Source organism: Eulemur rufifrons, chromosome 4, assembly GCF_041146395.1.
Source record: "Eulemur rufifrons isolate Redbay chromosome 4, OSU_ERuf_1, whole genome shotgun sequence".
In the NCBI taxonomy this organism is placed as follows: Eukaryota; Metazoa; Chordata; class Mammalia; order Primates; family Lemuridae; genus Eulemur; species Eulemur rufifrons.
The window spans coordinates 72,974,601-72,991,824 of record NC_090986.1 but is presented as its reverse complement, the minus strand read 5'-3'; positions in this window follow the sequence as shown (position 1 = coordinate 72,991,824).

Here is a 17,224-nt window from a genome sequence, read left to right as displayed (position 1 = left end):
GTCTGAAGCACAAGTAGAGGTTAACATGCCAATGTTTTCAAAAGTCTATTTTGTACCTCCAGAAGAATAGGAGATAATTGCACTTGCTATTTTATCCAGAAACTCCATTTTTAAAAAGTGAGTCACAACAGCAAAGCATCATTGCTGCTTTGATAATCCCATGTCAGAAGCACTGGCTGGGTCATCAGGGCCCTGGGCCATGGCTCTGCCTGGCAGCTGATATATCACAGCCTGGGGCCAAGTTATGCCACAAGGGACCTCTGAGATCTCTAAGAGTTTAGAATTGTTTTCAGTGTCCTGGAGGAGTAGTATGTAAAAAGTTTAATAGTGTTATCTTTTCTAAACTCAGATTTTGCATTTTGCATCCTTTTGGAAATAGAATTCAATTTAGGTTGTGAACAATACGTTACTCCTGAAAGCGCCATGAAGGAATGAATAGTAAACGTACTCATGTTTACAGGAAGCGTTTTATGTGCCAGACACCATTACTTCATGTAATCCCCACAGCAAACCTCTGTGGTAGGTACTGCCATCATCTGTAAAGAGGAGGAACTGAGACACAGAGAGAAGTTAAATAACTAGTCAAGATCTCACAACTAGTAAGCTGAAGTGCTCTTACTATTTAAGTGCCCTTAAATGGAGAGAGGAGGGTTCCACTGGCTGTGTTCTTAATTAACCCTGGACCATTCAACAAACCTGAGTGACCTGAACGAGAGACAGAGGCCTCCACATTTCCACCAGATTACAGGAAAACAGAATTTATTTCAATCTTAGAAGATGAAAGAGTCATTTCCGTGGCCCACACCCTCAAAGTGCTTCCTTCTGGCCTAGGTTGTAAATAAGAACAAAACTTGTCCCAAGAAGAGTAGACAACCACAAGGTACATTTTAAAATATTTCTGTTGTGTAGCTGGAAAGGGTTGGAATATAAATATTATTCTGATTCTTCTCTGTGCTCATTGACAACTCATTGCATAGTCTCAGCAATCTGCATTGAACACCAACATGTGACCAAACTTTCAGCTAGCATGGCATTTTCTACTGAGCTTCTTAGCAGTGAACACTTATTATTTTGCAGCTCATTCAAGGACTCTGATAATTACTTTGCCAAAAACTGAAAGATAATTTCTAATCAACTCATATATTTTATTCTATGGAAAGAAATTCAAGGAAGCTACAATTTACCCTAACTCAGATAATTTGCTTCCAGGAAGTAATTTAAAACATGAGTCAAAATGACTTGAATCACATTGCTACATAAAATACACATGAATTCTAAAATGGATGGGTCTGAGTTTTGAATTTTAAGTCTTACAGAGTCAATTTTATTAACAGGTAAAAAAAATCATATTCATGAAGCATCGGCTACTGAATTCAGTTTTCCAGATTTCTTTAAATAGTAATTTGATTTGCTTCAAGCACAGTGTGAATATTGTCTTTTATTTAATTTTTTATGTTAAAAGTTGTCAATTTCAACTTTTAACCAAATTTTTAGTTACGTTTTTTTCATCCATTCATTTGTTTATTCATATTATTTAACTAAACTTTTTTTGGCATCCAATGAATTCTATCCATATTTCCCCTTGTCATGTTCTTTTAACAAGTTTTCATGTATTTAGATAAATTTATATTGCTTTGTATGTATATTTTACCCTGTTTTGATCTCTATACTTGGAAACTCAGTGTGAGATAACTGGTTGCCTTCTCCAAAGATTTCATAACTACAAACTTAGTGTTAGTTTCATAAATACAGTGGCAATCCACTTATTTGAAATACTTAAGAAATTATTCAGATTTGTAGAAATTCTATTAGGCTGGCATTTACAGAATAACTCAAATCATAGATTCTATTCAACCTGATTGCATTGTTCTTATTAACCCTATATCTAAGTGTCCCCCTATACTCTTACTCTCTCAAAAAATCAGGCAGGGCAAGAATGGGAGGAATAATGAAATGGCAAATACACAAATAAATACATAAAATATCTAAATATACCAACTTCTGATGTGCAATAATATTTCACATAAGCATTTGTTATGTGTTTCTAAAATGGTAAGACTGAGGCAGAGAAGTGCTCCAGGGCTCACTGAATGTCAAGGACGGGGGCAGTAAGTGCACACAGAGTATTTCAAACAGGTAAAGCCTCACAGCAGTCATTGTCATGCCTCTACATGCCTCTACAGACAGTTTCCTTCGACATTTGTGGAGGTCGGGTGCTTCCCAAGTATTCTGTGAAAGGGAACCACTTTTCCTTTTCCTCAACTCAGGGATTATAGACTGATTGCCTTTAGTCAGATCCTCAGTTCACAGATTCATTCATTCAGCAGATACTTGTGAACCAGACATGTTTCTTGATGCTGGAGATAAAATAGTGAATAAAACTGAAGAGCTCTCTGCTCTCCTGTCTAAAGGGAAAAGGCAGGCAGGCAGGCAGGCAGGCAGGCAAAAAGAAACAAATGAGATAATGCCAGATGATGACAAATGCTGCAAAGGGACAACAAGAGTGCAATGATGAAGAGTTGGAGGAGGTTGCTCAGGACAAAGTAGTCCGAGGCCTCTCTGAAGAGACAATAGTGTGGAGTTCAGTCACAGGAATACTTGGGCAAAGACCATTTGGGCTGGAGAGAAGCAGGTCCAAAGCCTTGAGCATCTGCTATTTGCGAAGCCTGTCCTAGAGATGGGGGATTCAAAATTGCACAAGAGCAGCTGAGGTTTTTGACCTTGTGAAGTTTACTATCTGTAGGAGGATAAGGTTCCTGCCTCCAAGGAACTTCTAAATGGTCAAGAAAACATGATGTGTGAGCAAGTCATTGCAAGATAGCAAAATTCTCCAAATAGGCACCAACCTCGCAGCAGAAAGAAGAAAATGATCCAATCTCCTCGAGCAGAGCAACTAGAGGGTCATATGGCTGGTTTCCTAAAGCTATTGTACAGTCTACCATGAGTTGCTGTTTTCAGATATGCCCTTTTCTTTCTGCTTCTGCCTAATTTTCCCCTAACTGGCCCACAAAGGCGTAATGGTTTCTGTTTCTTAGGCACCATTTCTCACTTTGATCTCTATACACTAGGTTCTGGTGGTCCAGGGCTCTTGCAAGCTACCCATATCTTTCTCTTTACACAACAATCTCCGCTTGGAAACAAATGAGCTTTCCTCAAACCCTGTAATTAGAATATAAATGCAATATTTGAATAGCCTGTAATTAGAATATAAATAACCTCTAATAGCCCATGCAAATGAGGGTGTTTATGTATTATGAATAAGCTAAGGAAATTAGCAGGGATGGTCCATCCTGGAGTTCCATTCTGTATTCCACAGGAAACATACCACCCTTCCTTCTCTAACTGAGCACAAGAGACCCAGAGCCTCTGCCATTTAATTGTGGATTTGGCAGATAGCTTTGTTATTTGTCAAGTAAATCTCATTTGGCCAGTTACTTGTGAAACTCTTCAGATAGGCAATCCTTAAGGTCCAGGCAGTCTTGTAAATGTTCCTGCTGAGAAATGTGATTTGAAGGCTCTTAAGGCACTGAAAGCAGGTGAATATATCAGGGTCTACTGGTTGGGACAGATCCCAATCTGCACTCTGGGAGGCGGAGGTGGGTGGATCGTTGAGCTTAGGAGTTCGAGACCAGCCTGAGCAAGAGCGAGACCCTGTCTCTACTAAAAATAGAAAGAAATTAGCTGGACGATTAAAAACATATGTAGAAAAAATTAGCCAGGCATGGTGGCACATGCCTGTAGTCCCAGCTACATGGGGAGACCGAGGCAGAAGGATTGCTTAAGCCCAGGAGTTTGAGGTTGCTGTGAGTTAGGCTGATGTCACGGCACTCTAGCCCAGGCAACAGAGTGAGACTCTGTCTCAAAAAAAAAAAAAGAAGAGGAGAAGGGTGAAAAACACCTTTTTGGTGGTAGATGAAGAAGAGGAATTCTTTTTCTTTCTTTCTTTCTTTTTTAATCCTTCTTTGCTAATTAAGAAGAGTGGGGAAAGACTTAAGCTATGAGTGTTTACTGTATTCCGGAAACCATGCTGCAAGTTGTTTTCTCATATTTAATTTTCAGAAAAAAGGCCTGTGAGATAATGATTACTATTTCCATTTGTTAGAGATAAGGGAACTGAATTTCAGAAAATTCAGTTGTTCAACATTGTAACTTTTGATAGCAAAAACCTGCCTTGTCCCACACAAGCTACTGAAACAAAAATGAACAGGATTGTGATGGTTTTGTCATGCTAATGTAAAAAAGAACAACAAATACAGACTCTAAGTGTTAATTTTAAGATACAAATACTGCATAATGCTGACCAAAAAGCCCAAACTCTGTAAAATAATTTATAGAGGTTTATTATGAACCGAATATGCGTGACTGTGGCCTGGGGAACATGGTATCAAGGGATCTTGAGGGAGCTGGGTTACAGTTTGGTTTTATACATTCATGGAGACAGGAATTACAGGTAAGACCATAAATCAATACGTGGAAAGTATACACTGGTTTTGCCTGCAAAGGTGGGATATCTTGAAGCAGGGGCTTACAAGTCATAGGTGGGTTTTAGAGATTCTTTAGTGAACAATTAGTTGAAAGAGTTAAGCTTTATTTTAAAGACCTGGAGTCAGTAGAAAGGAATGCTTCAGTTAAGATAAAGGAGTCTTCTGTCATGTGATGCTATACCAAAGTCAGGTTGGAAAGTAATCCACATTATACCGGGCTAATAAAAATCCACTTATTGAGATTTTATTGTTTGTAGGCTGACTCACCAGGGATCTTAGAAAGGAATTGGGCAAGAGAAATAAGAGATCAGTTTAGTTCAATAACAATGATAGATACAACTATCATCTACCAATGGTAGCCCTCATTCTAGACTCTAGGCTGTTTGAAAAAAGTAATTTGTCTTTTTCATCATGTATTCCCTTCTCTCCTGTCTCATCATCCTACTAAAAAAGTTTGTTTCAATATGGAGAACTCACAAGAGGGTAATTGGATAAATGGTTGAATTAATGGATTTATGCGAGTTACTTTGGACAATCTTTTTTTTTTTTTTTTTTGATGGTTACACAGGAGAGAAGGATAACAGTCTAGAGGGTAAGGCTTGGGACTTAAGAATTATGAATAAAGTTAGACCTTAAAAAATAAACACCTAAGTTTAGAAATTATTGAAGAGAGGGAGGTGTGATTAGCAATGCAGAGAAGGCTGCATGCTACAGCCCACTTGAGAAAGATAATAGAGAAATTTGAAGACAGAGACAATTTGAGCAAAAGTCTGTGGGTCTGAAGAAGACCTCTGGTCAGGGACAGTGAGTCTGTCCCAGGAACATGGGGTGGCAGCTCTGGCAGGTTACTAAAAAGGACCATGCAATTCCTGTGCTCCAGGCACCCTGCAGAAACTTGTTTCTTGTTCAAGCCTTCCATGCATTCTGTGAGATGACTCCCAGCAGCCCCATTTATAAGTGAGTCAACTGAAACTCAGAGACCTTAAAGAACCACCCTGAGTCATACAGCAGGTAGTGGCACAGGTGGGATGTATAATAACAACATCTGGCTGACCCCAGCATCCCCAGCTCTGCCTGTGGCTAGCTGACAGCAGGGGCTGTGGGATCCCCAGATGCTGCAAAGGAGGTCTGGGGACAAACAAACAAATATAAACTCCCTGCTTGCTTGAGAACAAATAAAGCCGAGATCAAGGAAGATTAGGTTTGGATGGAGGCACGAGGTCAGCATGAACTCACACACAAGGACAGAATTATCACAGAGAATAAATATTTATTAAGCAATTACTCAGTGCTGAGGGCGTGGGAGGAATGGATCACTGCTTTCAAATGACTGAGGAAGGAGAGCCCTACAGCATCCTCACTACTTATGTATGCATACATACAAAATGTGTGGCTATACCTGGAAATTCTCTTGAATGCCAGTAAAATGAGTTGGGTACTTTCAACAGTGCAAACATACACCAAACACACGCAGACACACAACACTCACACATACACACACACAAACAGATGGAGAGTGTTTAGGGAGAGCTTGAACATCTTTGTTTGTTTCCTCTTATAGAAGCCTTTAGCTGTCCCTAGTGCCTGAGAGAATGCTGAATATTTGTCTAGTTTTCCTACAAACCTCCGTAAGAGAAGTCTCCCACCCACTATGCCTTCGAAAGGGATGACCTTCAGGCCTCGTCCTTGGTTCCATCTGACCTTGTCCTGGCCACAGCTGACTGCACTGGGCGTGGGCACCCAGCCAGGTCAGCCAATCCATCGGCTGGTGAGAGACTCACAGTGTGGCCCAGAACAAAGATGGGGCTGAACCAATCAGACTCTCTCTCTTGGGAATGTGAATTGAGAAATACATACTTGAAATCAGTTTCTCCATGAGGTACAAGAAAGAAAATAGTTTTTGAAAAAGATCTTTCTCAAGAACTCTCCTGCTGCACACTGTTTGGTTTGGTTTGGCTCTGCAGCTCAGCAGACCTCCAGCTGCGGAGGGGGCGCCAGTGTGCACTGGGGCAGGCGCCCTCACTTCCTCCTGTAGCATCTCTCCCTCAGTGTAAGGGGCTGGTGAGCAGCTCACACTACGCACTTTCTTACACATCCCCAACAACTCTCCAAGTACAAACACCCTTTGGCATCAGTGAACTCTCCACACACTACCCTGCCCTGCCCTTCCCCCAGCAGATTCTAGCTGTCTGCTCTGCTCACAGAGGCCAGATGGGATGGGCAGAGGCTCAAAGTCTAGTGTGGCCACCTCCTAATAAGGGTTGCTGGGGCAGGAATCTGACTGCTCCTCCACATTCTCCTTAAAACTTGGGGATTTTTACTCTCTGTTTGCTTCAATTTTGAGGATTTAGCTAAAATTCTGAGACAACAGGGAAATTCCCAATCAGGAACCTTTTACATAAGGGTGGGAACTAAACCTGAACAGTTGAGAAGCTTGAAGGGCAAGAATGGATGCCCATGTGCAAAACAAGGCTGTGAAGGAGGACCGGAGAGGGTTAAAAGCAAGCGCTCTGGAGGCCCACGGTACTGGATTCAGGCCTGGTCTGGCCATTTCCTAGGTGTGTGACTTGGGGCAGCATTAATATATTTTTGGCCTCAATTTCTTCATCTGTAAAATGAGGAAAATCAGAGTGCATTCAGGTAATTATTACAAAGCATTTAGTACCATGCCTGGTGCATAGTAAGTGTTCAGTGTCAATTACTACAAGTGAGCAAAAACTGCATACTAGAGGGAAGAGCCCGGGCCCTGTGAGTACTGTCACATAGGCAGGGATGTGAATAGCGCCCCACGTGGGTGGGCGATATAAACCTCCTCAAATGGCTCTGAGAAGCTTGTTGGTAGAGAGGAGACAGAGAAAAACAGAGATGCTATGAGAGAGAGAGACAGACAGACAGACAGACAGAGGTGGAGAGGTGTTATCGGGTCATGAAAGAGGAAGAGAAGTCAATCCCTAGTGCTGACAGCTGACAGCTTTCCAGTTCCGGCTGTTCTTCCATTCCAAGCTTATAATTGACAAAGCAAAACAAAACAAAAACCCACTAGCAACTACTTGTGGCAACTGGGATGAGTCTGAGCTCCAAAAAAAGCATAACTAAAGCAATGAGTAGCCTTATGGAATGCCCTACTCCCTTCCAGGAAGTCTCTCTGTGCAGATCTGAGAACAGCCATTCTCTGTCACATGTAGAGCTAATAGAAGCAACCAAAACTCTGGAGACTGCCACATCCAGGTGCCTGAGTTGTTCTTGAGGTCACACTTAAAAAAATTCTTTCAAAGAAATAAGAGGAGTAAGGAACAGTTATTTCCTGACCAAAAGGACATCTGAAGACAAGACACACTGATGGTATCTGTAAAACTGCCCAAGTTATTTAGCACCAAATTACTTCAGACAATGAACAATATTCTCTATGCGGTGCACAGCAGCATAAATACAAGCTTTCTTAGGAATAATGACACACTGAAATGATCAGATGGCTCCACTATAACAATATGCATGTGATAGATTTGCATTTGTATCATTAGAGAATAAAACCTTCAAATCAGAAATAGTAAGTTAAAACACATGGAAATTTCCTTTCTGGGAAGAATCTTGCTGTGGCTTTATGACAAACACTTTACTAGTAGTTCTTTGTGGTGGATTGCTTGCAAAGATGGACACAGCAATCCTTTGCTATATGACCTTGTTGTTCCTTCTACTAAGGGGGTGTCTACAACCCTTGCCCTTGACTCTCAGTTGGTGTCATGACTTACATTGACCAACAGAATGTGGGGGAAATGAAGGTGGATGATCTACAAGCCTCCACTTTGAGATGCCTTGCAGCTTCCATTTTTGTTCTCCTGTGGCCCTGACACCTCCATGTACAGAGAACTTGCTTAGCCTCCTTGAGGATTTAAGACCACAGAGGGAAAAAGGGATACCTGACATCTAGCACCAGCTGCCAGTGAGTGAGGCCATCTTGGACAATCCACAGACAGCCAAGTGACTAGATGGCTATATCTATAGGTGACCCCAGGTTTCACCTAGCTGAGAGCAACCCAAGTTGCTGACTGACAGAAAAGTTAGCAAATAAATAGTATGTTTAAGCTACAAATTTGTGGGGTATTTTGTTCTGACTTTATGTCAGAACTAGATCACTGACACAGGATATACCACTTTCCTCACTATAAGCAGGCGCTCCTTTAACTGTGCAGCAGGAAGGGGGACAGGGTCCATTAACATAACCAAACAGTAGTAGAATTTGGGAAGCCAAAGTCTAAAGAGGTTAACTTGTTAGGAACTTGTTGCCAAAAATGAAATAAAACAAAACAAAAAAAAACCCATTTTATTGTTTAGCCATTGGAAGAGCAGGGTTTAGCCTTCAGTTCTGTCTCCTAAAGTTAGAAGCAAATGGCATCTCAGTCAAGTGGCAGAACTTGCTTTTGGGAGCTGTCTGATTTGTGCAAAAGCTTGCCCAGGAAGCTGGGCAGTCGACTTCTTTGTAAGCTGGGGTATCACATAGGATAGATCTTATTTGCATGTATCAGAAGCAACATCACAAAGGGGTTTTCCCTTTTCTTTCTCTTCTGACAATTATTGCAAGTAATTGAGAATTCTGTAATTTTGCAGCTGGAGAATATACATGGAACACACATCCGAGTAATAAGGGACACCAGCTGTTGTCAGAGAGATGGTAATGATTTTTTTAAATGGACAGAAAGCTTAGCAAAGCAAATGTAAAATTGGTTAGACCAGTTAAGTCCAATAACAAGAGTAAAACCTCATGTGATGACTCTGCACACACAAAGAGAGCATGTCCCTGGTGCATGGTCTGTACTGCCAGCTAGATCCTGTTCTTTTTCATTGAATAACTGGAATAACTACACTAGAATACAACTCATCCCTACTCAATTCATTTTTATTTTTGGCTGAGAAAAATAATCTCCATAGTATTCATATAAAATCTTAAATGCAACATGGTGGAAATAAGTACTCTTGTAATCCTGTTGTTCTTATCTTTTCTTTTTCTTTTCATTTTTTTTTTTTTTTGTATCTTTCTATCAGTGGTCTCCTCATAGAGGAAAAAATTCTGCCCCAGAATATAGTAGATATAATGGAGAAGAGTATATTAGGTATTCGTGGATTCAGTATAAAGGAATCCAAGGACTCTGGGAAGTTTGGCAAACTCCCTCACATCCTAGCTGTGGGCTGCTGGGCACTTGTCTGGACTTTAGAAGACCGCAGCAATGGGAAAAGTCAGGCATGGTGTCTCTTGGGAAAGTTACCTAACTTCTTTGAGTTTTGTTTTTTTCTTCTGTAGATTTGGAATGGCAACAGCAACCTGCAAGAGTTGTAGAGTGGATCCAGTGGGACGATGTATTGGTCAAATATCTGGTATCTAGTAATCAATGGTATCCATTTTTCAATGACACTAGTTATAACTTTAATTTTTTGATATATTAAAATGACCATAATATACCATAGAGTATCATATCAGAAAGAATAAAATACTTATTAATACTTATTAAAATACTTATTAATAAATTTAACAAAAATAGGGCAAGATATGAACACTGAAAACTATAACATATTACTAAATGAAATTAAACAAGACCTAAGTAAATGGAGAGACATCCCATGTTCATGCATTGGAAGACTTATATTGTTAAGACAGTGGCAGTACTCAAATTGATACAGAGATTCAGTGTAATCTCTATCAAACTCTGAGCTTCCTATTTTGCAGAAATTGAAAGCCCTGGATTCTAAAATTCATAGGGAAATGAATGTGATCCAGAATAGCCAATCTTGAAGAATAAGAACAAAATTCCAGGACTCAAACTTCCTGATTTCAAAACTTATTACAAACATACACTAATCAAAACAGAGTGGTACTGGCTTAAGGACAGACATATAGACTAATGCAATAGAACTGAGAGTCCGGAAATAAACCCATACATCTTTGGTCAATTGATTTTTGATAAGGGTACCAAGACCATTCAATGGGGAAAGAATAGTCTTTTCAACAAATGGTTCTGGACAACTGTATATTCACATGCAGAAGAATGAAGTTGAAAAACTACTTTATGTACAAAAAATAACTAAAAATGGATCAAACATCTAAATGTAGGAGTTAAAATTATAAAACTCTTAGAAGAAAACATAGAGGAGTAAATCTCTATGGCCTTGAATTGGGGAATCCTCAATATGACACCAAAAGCACAAGCCCCAAAACAAAAAATAGATAAACTGGACTTCATCAAAATAAAAAACTTTTGTGCTGCAGCGAACACTGTCAAGAAATGAAAAAATAAACCACAAAATTGAGGAAAATATTTGCAAAATCACTCTTAAGACTCAATAATAAAGGGATAAATAACCAATTTAAAAATGAGTATACTTGCAGAAGGTGACTTGGAAAAAAATGGGCAAATGATTTAAATAGACATTTCTCTAAAGAAGATATACAAATGGCCAACATGCACATGAAAAATTGCCCAATAGCATTAATCATTGGGGAAATGCAAATTAAAGCCACAATGAGATATCACTTCACAGCAACTAGAATGGTCATAATTTAAAAAGACAGATAATAACAAGCATTGGTGAGCATGTGGAGAAATTGAAATCCTCTTACATTGCTGGCATGAATGTAAAATGGTATAATCACGTTGGAAAAACAGTTTGGCTTCTTCAAAAAGTTAAACATAAAGTTACCATATGACCCAACAATTCCATTCCTAAGTATATACACAAGAAAAGTGAAAACATATATGTTCATGCAAAAAAGTGTGCATGCATGTTCATAATGGCCAAAAAGTAGAACCCCAATGTCCATCAGCTGATGAATTGATAAAGAAGATGTGATATCCATCCATATAATGGAATTATTGCTCAACCATAAAAAGGAATGAAGTGGAGATACATATCAACCACATGGATGAAACTTGAAAATATTGTGCTATATGAAGAAGCCAGATACAAAAGGCTACATATTGTATGACTCCATTTATATGAAATGTACAGAGTAGACAAATCTCTAGAGACAGGAAGCAGGTTAGTTGTTGTCAGGAGTTGGGGAAGGGAAACGGGGAGTGACTGCTAATGGGTATGGAATTTTTTGCGGGGATGATGAAAACGCTGTGGAATTAGATAGTGGTGATGATTTAACAATGTTGAGAATAAACTAAAACTATTGAATTGTACACTTTAAAAAAGTGAGTTTTATAAAAAGTGAATCATCTCACAAATGCCAATAGAGTAAGATAAAGAAAGAGGGAAAGAGGGTTGAAATATAATTTATTGAAAATTAAAACAGGTAAATTTCTGTGAACTGTTCTTCCATGGTGCAAAAGCTGTTAGGTTAGTTTATGATTTGACCTGGGTTAGTCAGAGGTGGAAGGTTTTGGAAATACTTCTGCCTAATTTTTGTTTACCACCAAGTCTTATGTGGCTGATTGAACGGAAGGAGGCTTTGATAGAAAGGGCCTCATACTGTGTTCGTTCTTGCCTTCTCCAGTGCCTGGTCCTGTGGCCATTGACAAGCCACACCTGGTGGTGTGACTCATGTCTCTCTTTTGAAAAGGGTCTGATTGTCCTGCCCCTCTCTCCCTTGAAGAATGCTGAGAACAAGGTATGCAAAATAACCACATGGTATTTTAAAAGTCCAAATGCAAGTTAGTATTAGGAATACTTCTTTCTTTGAACTGACTTTAATGGGACAAGCAGACCTAATCCCTCATGTCTTTCTGAATTCAGAATGTAATTATTAGTGAGAGGTTAACTTGAATTTAAATGCTATTCTATAGTAGATGGGCATAAACAACAACAATAGACTTGACTTTTGCATTGCATGAACTAAAAATCTGGTTACGTATTATGCAACCAAAAATCAGAGCTGTGACAATGGATGGTGCCTTCAGAGGAGAAATACACTCATTGGCAAGAATTGATAATATATTTTTCTATGACCAATTCTAATACATTAATCAAGCAGGCCTATGTATTACAGTCAAAATTTAATGATGTGCAAGTCCGTAATAAACGGTGATTTCGTGAATCACTGCTATGCTCCCAAACTAAGGCATTCTTAGTCTCTCCCCTCCCAGCCCATTCCAGCCCTGATCTCTCCAGAGAGGAGTGATCACTCCCTCTTTTGGGTTCTTCTTCTATATATTTTTATTGAGCACTTGAGATGCTTTATTTCACCTATTGATACTTATTTTTATTTCTTAGTACTAGATCGAAGCCCTTTGGGGAGCAGAGGCTGCACCTTTTTTATCTGTGATTCCCCAGCATTTTATACAGTAACTGGAACATGGGAGACATGACTGAATTCACAAATGCAAATTGCTGGTAAACGTCCCACATGGGCACAAGATAGCAGAGATAGCAACAGCCAGAAGGGGGCTCTGGAATGGGCTCCCAGAACTGCTGCTGTGGTGCTGCAGGCTTGAAAGCCTAAGGGAAATGCTGCTGCTGACCACACTGATACACTTGCAAGAATATGTTTGAAAATGGGAAATATATTAGAAACATATTCTTAGTATTGAAGAATTTAAGCAAGTTAACGATGCCAGCACTCTGGTTCATGCCAGCCACACTCCTGCCTGTGCATTTGCTCTTCTCCCCACCACACTACTTAAGTGGACAACATCCTCCCCCACTCCTTATCCCACTTTCTGGCTTTATTTTTCTCCATAGCAACTATAGCTATGTATTCTAAGGATTTCTTTCATTTATTTGTTTATTACCTGTCTCACTCCCCACCCCACCTGAATCTAAGATGTAATAGTTCTATTTTTCCCTTCTCTATGCCCAGTGCTAGAAATAGTCCCTGGAAATAGTAGCTGCTCAATAAATATTTTTGGGTGGGAGGAAGGGAGAAAGGGAAGGAGGGAGGGCGAATGGGAATGGAAAAAAGAAGAATGGAAGGAGAAAAAGGAAAAATCAAGCTAAAAAAAAAAAATCTAAAGTTCTTGCCACCTTTTTACAACATGTATTTATTTATTTAGAGACAGGGTCTCACTCTGTCACCTAGCATATAGTGCAGCAGTGCAATCATAGCTCACTGCAACCTCAAACTCCTGGGCTCAAGCAGTCCTCCTGCCTTAGCCTCCCAAGTGTCTGGGACTACAGGTATATGCCACCACACTTGGCTAATTTTTTCTATTTTTCTGTAGAGATGGGGTCTTGCTAAGTTGCTCAGGATGGTCTTGACCTCCTGGCCTCAAGTGATCTTCCTGCCTCTGTCTCCCAAGGTGGTAAGATTACAGGTGTGGGCCACCATGCCCAGGCTTTTTCCAACTTTTAATATATTTAGATAAACTTTTGGCTCACATATTTGTTTTGTTTGGCTACAAATATTTTAAAAATTAAAAAATCTGGAAATTTCCTCTAAAACTTTGGGTTATGAGCTTCTCCCAAACAATCAGGTGGGTTACACTAGGTCTATGTTCCCATTCCTCCTCAGTCAAGTACATCTGAGAGCAGCTTTAGTAGGGACATGAACCAGAGTAACTTAATTGACAAAGAATCCTAAAGTAGGGATTATTCCTGGGTTTTCTGAATGGCCTGGAAAATCTCGTTGTAGATGTGTAGCATAGGAAGTCCTCACCATAATTTAGATTCTGGTGGAAACTCATATTCCTAAGGGGGCTCCAATGAGAAGAGAACACCCAGACCTTTAAACGCTGGTTCATTCAAACCATAGCTCCTCAGAACTTACTCAAGAGGGGCAGCTGTGTCTAGACAAACCCTTTACTGATCCACCTTTAAACGCTGGTTCATTCAAACCATAGCTCCTCAGAACTTACTCAAGAGGGGCAGCTGTGTCTAGACAAACCCTTTACTGATCCTGCTGCCCCAGACACTGTTCCTAGAGCACCCTGAACCCTGAACCTTGAACACTGCAGCACTCTAGTGGGGGTCTTGGTTGTACGTATGTTAGGACATTCCCATCCATTAGTGTGAGAGAGTCATGAAGCTGACTTAGCTCTAACATGTTCTTAAAATATGGTTCCATTACTCTCCCCCCACCACACACACACCTGTTCCTTCATTCAACAAATACTTACTGAGCACCCAGTAAGTGCCAGGTTCTGTGCTGGGTACTGTGTATCAGTGTTGAAGAAGTCAGTATGATCCCTGTTAAGGTATTATCAGGGAATATGGAAGCACAGAAAGGTATCAAAACATATAGCAGAGGACTTACCTAAGTCTCATCTGTGAAACTGCAGATTGAAAGTTCAATATGTAGAAAATATGCAAATATACAAAACTTTTTCCTGAACTTGGGAAAAAGTTTGGGATAATTTCTGGGAAAACATAATTAGGTCTTTAACTTGTTCTTACAGCATAGGTATATAAACTTCCTTTAGAGTCATTAACATCGTTTGAAATTTTTAGGTGAAGCTGTCTAAAGGCCACCTTGCCTCCTCATGTAATAAATAAGTAGCTAAACTCACTCCATTTACATAAACCTAATCAATGTGAAGTCTTTGTTAAACCTACCTAAATTATTGATATTTTCATTAACAATACCATTTATACTAGTAAATCTGCTATTGCCTCTGATTTTTATGGGTATTCTTCTGTAAAGCATATTTTATAGGGTATAGAGTAGTACACATTTTTTTATTGTGGTAAAATATCCATTACATAAAATATACCATTTTACCCATTTTTAAATGCATAGTTCAGTAACATTAAATACATTCACATTGTTATGCAACCATCACCAACCATCCATCTCCAGAACTTTTTCATCATCCCAAACTGAAACTCTGTACTCATTAAACAACTCTCCTTTATTCCCTGCCCCAGCCCCTGGTAATGATCATTCTACTTTCTGTCTCTATGAATTTGATGACTCTGAGTAACCCATTTAACTGGAATCATGCAGTATTTGTTCTTTTGTGACTGGCTTATTTCATTTAGCACAGTATCCTCAAGTTTCATCAATGTTGCAGCAAGTGTCAAAATTTCCTTCCTCTTTAAGGCTGAATAGTATCCCTTTGGAGGTACACACCACATTTTGTTTATCCATTTATCCATGGGAGGACACTTGGGTTGCTTCCATTTTGTGGTTATTGAGAATAATGCTGTCATGAACATGGATGGACAAATATTATATTTATGTGATGCTTTTAACTTCGCAAAATTTTTTTGTGCCTATGATATCATAAGCCCTCTGAGATAGTGTAAATAGGATTTTCCTTTTCTGGTAGATAAGAAATTCAAATTATAAAAAAGTCAAATTACTTATCAATTTAGGGGCAGTTTCTGACTCAGTCTAGTGTATCTTTTTGTCAACATACCTTTTACTTTTCATCCCAATGATTCTTTACGAACTGAAGATACCAGAGATTATGATATTGTAAAATATATATTTGGTCTTCATTTCCATTTCCTGCCATACAACTCCTAAAATTCTTAGAAACTCCAAAGTGGTGTCTTTTGTGAACTAAAGAGTTGACTGGTGGCTGGCAGCCCCTGGGTAGCTTTAGGAGGGGCTGGTCACTGGAAAGACCCAGGCAGCACTAGAGGGTTGAGACTGTCAGCCCCACCCCACAACCTCTGGGGAGGGGAAAGGGGCTGAAAGTTGAGTTGATCACCAATGGCCAATGGTGTAATCAATCATGCCTACATAATGAAGCCTCCATAAAAACCCATAGGGGACAGGGTTAGGAGAAACTCTGGATAGATGAACAGAAGGCGGAGGTTACTGGAGAGTGGCGAACCTGGGGTGGGCATGGAAGCTTTGCACCCCTTCCCTCGTACCTTGCCCTATGCATCTCTTCACCTGTAATATCGTTTATAATGAACCAGTAAACGTGTTTCTCTGAGTTCTGTGAGCCACTCTAGCAAATTAATTGATCCCAAGGAGGGGGCCATGGGAACCCTAATTTATAGCCAGTCAGTCAAAAGCACAGGCCACAACCTGGGGTTTGCAATTGTCATAGACAGTGGGAGCAGTTGTGGGCTGAGCCCTCAATCTGTGGGATTTGATATTATCTTCAGGTAGACAGTGTCAGAATGAATTGAATTGGAGGGCACCCCACAGAATTGAATCGAATTGGAGGGTACCTACTCTGCAGGACTGATGGTTTGCTTCGTGTGTGGGGAAAAACCACCACGCATTTGGCCACAGAAATCTGTGTTCATTGTTGTGTGTGAGAACAAAGGAAAAACGGGTTTTTTTCCTCACACAGGGAGACAAAAGCAAAAGTATTTTCACTGGGATGCAATCAGAGGGAAAATTGCAAACTAAAATAAAATCCTAACCTCCTGTTGACTGATCAGACCTCCTCTTGCCCAAAGATACCGAGAAAAACCTTAAAACTGAGTTCCCAGCCAGGAAGGGAGGTCAGATACACTTCATTATATCCTCTCCGTTTTGGAGTTTAGATACAACAATTGACGAGCATTAATGTTAAAATGGAGACCATAAGACGGACAAAACAGACTCTTTGTGACAATAAGATACTAAATTATTAGCAGGACTTAAGGCTATGCATAGCAAAGGTTAAATCATACCTGCATGTCATCAGTTTGCTTAACAGACCACTTGAGTTAGTATAATATTGTGGCTTGCCCTCTAATTAACAAACTTCTTTATCTTAACTTAAAATAACATAAGCCTTTAGACAAAACTTTATTTCTTTAACCAATTATAAATGAAGGAATCTTTGAATGCATTTATAACCTGTAAGCCCCCACTTCAAGGTGTCCCACCTTTGGGGCCAAATGTATACCTTCCATTTATT